The sequence below is a fragment of the Balearica regulorum genome, chromosome Z, assembly GCF_011004875.1.
Source record: "Balearica regulorum gibbericeps isolate bBalReg1 chromosome Z, bBalReg1.pri, whole genome shotgun sequence".
Lineage (NCBI taxonomy): Eukaryota > Metazoa > Chordata > Aves > Gruiformes > Gruidae > Balearica > Balearica regulorum.
This window is the reverse complement of record NC_046220.1, coordinates 59510909-59516908: the sequence shown is the minus strand read 5'-3', so window position 1 is coordinate 59516908 and position 6000 is coordinate 59510909.

Here is a 6000-nt window from a genome sequence, read left to right as displayed (position 1 = left end):
TCAGTAGGAAGGGATGGACAGGAGGGCCTTCTAGTCCCATGTTTCTGAGAGCGGGCTTGCTGCTATTAGATGGAGAAGAAAAAAAAAGATGTAAAAAAATAATACCAGGTTGTCAGACAGCCTCTCTGTCCCTCTTACACCCCCACAAAGGTCTTAGATGCTTATCTCTGCGACCTTATCACTCCCTGTCTGTTATTAGAGCTGTGGTGGGTTTCTTTATGCTCATTGGTGATTTTCTGGCCTTTATTGGGACTTTCCCTTCTGCAAAACAGTCTTCCCTACCTGTTATCATCTAAGTGCTCCATCTTAAGAGTGCTGCTGAGGGAGATTCCCCAGGTTTCCAGACACAACTTTAGAAGTTCTTCCAACCATCTCCCCACCCAGTGTTCCCTCTTCTTCTTCACACAGAATGCTATTTGCTAGTGACTGCAAGAAATGAAGACTTGAAATTTGTATTCATTCACTTCAGAAGCACACTGCAGCAGCTGTTCTCCTCACAGAAACACTTCCTCTGGAGCAGGAGAGTGTAGGCACGGTCACACAGTGGTGAGTGCCAATGCCATTGCTGTCCTGTGCATCAGGATGTACGTACACACCCTCCGCACCCACAGGGAAATCAGCATATAGAAACAAGTGGTACACAGGGAGAGCTGCAAGTGAATTTTAAGAGCAATTTTTTCTGTGAATTTTGGGAGTAAAAAAGCAGAATATAATTTATTTCTGAAAATGTGACTGTCCAGTAGGTGAGGTCACTGCTTTTCAGGTGAAAAAATAAAGTGCTAAGAACTAAGTGGAACAATTACCAAATTAATGTTTTGTAGTAATAAATACACATAGATATCTGAAGGTGACAGAAAGATTTTGCTGTTTTCTAACTTTGACATTAAAAATGTGTTCAGGTAGAGCAATTGTTTTCACTCTTTCCCACACTGCAGACCTCTGCTTTGTAATGCTCACTTCTGTATAATAAAACTAAGTCCAAGGACAGCAAATTTGCTTTTTTTTTTTTTTTTTTTTTAGTTATCCTTCAGAAATCTTTTAAAAGTTGCCACAAACACACAGGGATACATATCCATATTAAAACCCACTGTTTTTAACAAGTGAAAAGATTAGGTTGTGAGACATTTCTACCTGCAAAAGCATAGTATAGGCAACATTCTACGCACAACAACCTATGGTTCTTTAGGATGCGTTGAAGCTATGGGATGAAATCCTGGCTTCAGGATTACCATTTGTCTGTGGTAATTTGTATGTGGCATTTTAGGACACAGGCTGTCCTTCCATTTTCTCCTCTGCCATAAAATGTTAATCCTGCCATAGACGGGGAATGGTCTTATCTATGACCAGAAGATGGTTCCTGTTCAGAGAATTGACAGTCTCTTGATAAGAAAGGAAACATGAGCATTTATGGGTTGACAGAAGAAGCATGAGGTAACAGGGACACTATAGTGACCAGCCTGACAAGGACAGATTCAAGCCCATCAGTGGTCTGCATCCACCTATCTGCTATCAACTACCTGCAGCTATCACAGACAAAAAAGATATTAAGAATGGATTTGAAGGGAGCCATGGAGATGTGCTTTGGTATTTATTGAAAAAAATCTCTAAAGTGCAAGGGAAGTGTGTGTATTTCTGCCAGAAGCAGTAAAAGCACAGTAGATATTTGTTTTGTTTTAAAAAAATAAAAGGGGTAGCCCCCTTGTAATTACCTTATACTCATCTTTGGGTAAAGGTATTCTCTTGGGTAGTTATGATGGATTAGTTAAATCCACACCAAGAACTGCTTCACACTAACTTGTTCTTGTCACTACACATTGAGATAAGATAAACTGAGCTTGCTTACCTGTGGTGGGTTGACCCTGGCTGGGGGCCAGGTGCCCACCAGAGCCGCTCTATCACTCTCCTCATTCACTAGACAGAGGAGAAAAGGTGTAACAAAAAACTTGTGGGTCGAGATAAGGACAGGGAGAGATCACTCACTAACTGAACTTAGAGAGGAATTCATCTAATTTCTTACTAAGCAAAACAGAGTAGAGGAATGAGAAATAAAACCAAACCTTAAAACACCTCCCCCACCCCTCCCATCTTCCCGGGCTCAACTTCACTCCCAGCTTCAACCTCCTCCCCGCTCAGCGGCACAGGGGGACGGGGAATGGGGGTTGTGGTCAGTTCATCGCATGGTGTTTCTGCCACTTCTTCCTCTTCAGGGGGAGGACTCCTTTCATTGTTCCCCTGCTCCAACACGGAGTCCCTCTCACAGGAGACAGTCCTTCACGAACTTCTCTAACATGAGTCTCTCCCACGGGCTACAGTCTTTCATGAACTGCTCCAGCATGGTCTCTTCCATGGGGTGCAGACCTTCAGGAGCAAACCGCTACAGCATGGGTCCCCCACGGGGTCACAAGCCCTGCCAGAAAACCTGCTCCAGTGCGGGCTCCTCTCTCCACGGGTCCACAGGTCCTGCCAGGAACTTGCTCCAGCGTGGGCTTCCCACGGAGTCACAGCCTCCTTCAGGTGCCTCCACCTACTCCAGTGTGGGGTCCTCCATGGGCTGCAGGTGGAATCTCTACACCCCCTCATCCTCCCTCCATGGGCTTGGTGTCTGCAGAGTTTCTTACATCTTCTCACTCCTCTCGCTGGCTGCAAAAGGTCTGGTTTTTTTCCCTTCTTAAATATGTTATCACAGAGGCGCTGATTGGCTTGGCCTTGGCCAGCGACGGGTCCATCTTGGAGCCGGCTGGCATTGGCTCTGTCAGACACAGGGGAAGCTTCTAGCAGCTTCTCACAGAAGCCACCCCTGTAGCCCCCCCGGCTACCAAAACCTTGCCACGCAAAACCAACACATTCCACCCATCGCCTCTGTGAATCATGTATTTAAGAATTATCATTAAAATATACATTCAACACAAAAACTTCACAAACATTAATCACATCAACAATAAAAAAGAATTCCCCACACCAAAATCAAACCACCACCATCACAACACCAAACAAGAGTGGACAATCTACACATGGAATCTACCTGTCATCCTTTCACCACTATTCCACTTTCAAGCTATGTTCAGTCCATGTTTTGCTGTTACCTCTTCCAATTACTATCCTTATCTCGATTTTCTGGTGCCCCACGTTGGGCGCCAAAAGGACTGATGTGGTTTAGCCCCAGCCGGCAGCTGTGCACCATGCGCTGCTTGCTCACCCCTCCCCCAGCGGGATGGGGAGGAGAACGGAAAAACAACGGCAAAGCCTCGAGGGTTGGGATAAGGGCAGTTTACTGGGACAGCAAGGGAGAGGGAAACAATCAACAACAGTGCTGATAACAGATATTCACAATGGGTGATAACAAAAAACAAAAAAAATAACAAAAAACAATTTACTACCCCTGCTCAGCCCCCAGAGCCAGCAGCACCCACCCCTGCCCGACTAGCCCCCTTTTATGGTGAGCATGACGGTCACATGGCATGGAATAGCCCCCGGCCAGCTTGGGTCACCTGTCCTGGCTCCTTGTGAAATTAACTCTGTCCTTGCCAGAACCAGGACATTACCTTAACTTGTTCTGCTCCTCACCATTTAAGTAATATCTTGTAAATTTGATTTAAGTTATTCAGTGCAAATTTTTCCATCTGTGTCTTTTCCCCCTTTCTTCCCATGTGTGCCCTGCACAGGGCCTCTCTAACTCCTGAAGACTGCAACTGGTGAATGCCTGGTTGACTTTTTGCTGCACAGAGCAGATGGGACTGGTGTGGTATTTCATTTTACACTAGGAAAGCTGTGAGGGGCCAGAAGCCTTGGGGCCAGAAGCAGCAAGTCATGGGGCCAACAAAAGGACAGGGGCCACGAGGCCAGGTTTCAGATTAAGTGCATAATAAAAGCATTATGAAGGGAGATGGGGGATAGGGGATATACATCCTGCAGAGGCCAGACTACTGATTGCAGGCAGTCCTAATAGTGGAAGATGTGGAGGGTGAAACAACAAAGAATCAATGTATTTGAGCAAGAAAATTTGGGCAGTCTTAGAATGGTGAAGCCGTTTTTTCGGCCTTTGTGAAGTGTGCTCTCTTCTGTGATGGTAGAGGCCTCCTAGAGAACTTTCTGCATCTACAGTTCCACATGACATCTTCAAACACGCCTGCAGGTCTCTGCATTACTAATGCCTTTTTGCTATGAATAGCATTAAGACCTGCACATTGTATTGCACAGTGGCAATCATACATCTGACTGTAGTATCAATGTGGTACAAGAGGAGGTCTATGTTGGTGGTTTACAATGCAGTTTCACTTGCGTGAGATCAGAAGATCTCCATATATATGATATGACTTCTCAAAACAATGGAAGGAGGAATTACCAGATTTGATTCTCACTTTCTGTTGTGGTTTAACCCCATCCAGTAACTAATGCACCCATTCATTCCCCCCCTTATCGAGGGGATGGGGAGGACAATGGAAAAAAATCTCATGGGTTGAGATAAAGACAGTTTAATAGGATAACAAAGGAAGACAATAATAATAGTAGTAGTAGTAACAACAACAACAACAGTAGTAATTGTAAATGTTTAATTTAATATAATAATATTTCACAGAATCATCAAATGGTTTGGGTTGGAAGGGACCTCAAAGATCATCTAGTTGTTCTCCTGGCTGAACAACCCCAACTCTCTCAGCCTGTCCCCACAGGAGAGGTGCTCCAGCCCTCTGATCATCTTTGTGGCCCTCCTCTGGACTCGCTCCAACAGCTCCATGTCTCTCTTGTCCTGGGGACCCCAGAGCTGGACGCAGTACTCCAGGTGGGGTCTCACAAGAGCGGAGTAGAGGGGCAGGATCACCTCCCTCGACCTGCTGGTCACGCTTCTTTTGATGCAGCCCAGGACACAGTTGTCTTTCTGGGCTGCAAGCGCACATTACTGGGTCATGTTGAGCTTTTCATGCACCAACACCCCCAAGTCCTTCTCCTCGGGGCTGCTCTCAATACATTCTCTGCCCAGGCTGTAGCTGTGCTTGGGATTGTGCCGACCCACGTGCAGGACCTTGCACTTGGCCTTGTGGAACTTCATGCGGTTTGCACCAATGTAAGCATGATACAGGAGAGCAGGAATGGATACATAAACTCACAGTGAGATTACCAGGATGATGACCAGGAAAAGCACTAGTCACGACCAAGCATCTTTTGTCAAGATTTCTGTAAGCCTCACAACCTAAGTTAAAGAGAAAGCAGAAAGTGTGTATTTATTTGTAGGTTTTGCAAAGAGGTTCTTCCACTGATAAAATGGCATGAAAGAAGTAATAACAGTTAATAAAAAGAAAATGAAATGTAAATCTATTTCTAAACAATATTGGAGGTGACCTGTGAAAGCAGTAATTTATTGGAGGATTTCTGTCAGAATTTATTTTTCTGCCTTAAGATCATATCTGTCTTTGTATTTCTTCTCTTAGAAGACTTTATGACCAGGATTTTAATAGCACATCCATATCCAAAGCAACCAAGAGGGAAATATTTTTATTAAATTCCATTGTGTATGTTAAAGTCTCCTTATCTCCTTTAAAACATCCAGTAATAACGATGACAAAAAATGGATGAAAAATTTTTCACCAAAAAGAGGCCCAAAGGTTCTTGGTCCTTCCATGAAACTCTCAGCAAAAATGAAGGTAGAAACCCATAACCCATTTCTAGGTTCTTTCCTTCATTTGTCATAAAAGCAAAAACCACAGGAAGCGGAGTTATCTGACAGGATTAAATTCTAATCTTATTCCATTAACATGTTTTGTTTTCTACTACTATATATTGCAGAACAATTTTCACTGTATCACACTGCATAAAAAAAAATTTCTGCCTTTGAAATGCAAGTGCAAAATTTAACCAGTATTACTCTAATTAGGAAAAAAATGAAGGTAGCATAAACCTTGGTCCTACTACATAGAGCTGTATGAGTTGATCTTTGAGCTCACAAGGCTTCTTGATGGAATAAGTGTGGTTTAATACGATCTAAGAGATATTCCCATATTAATC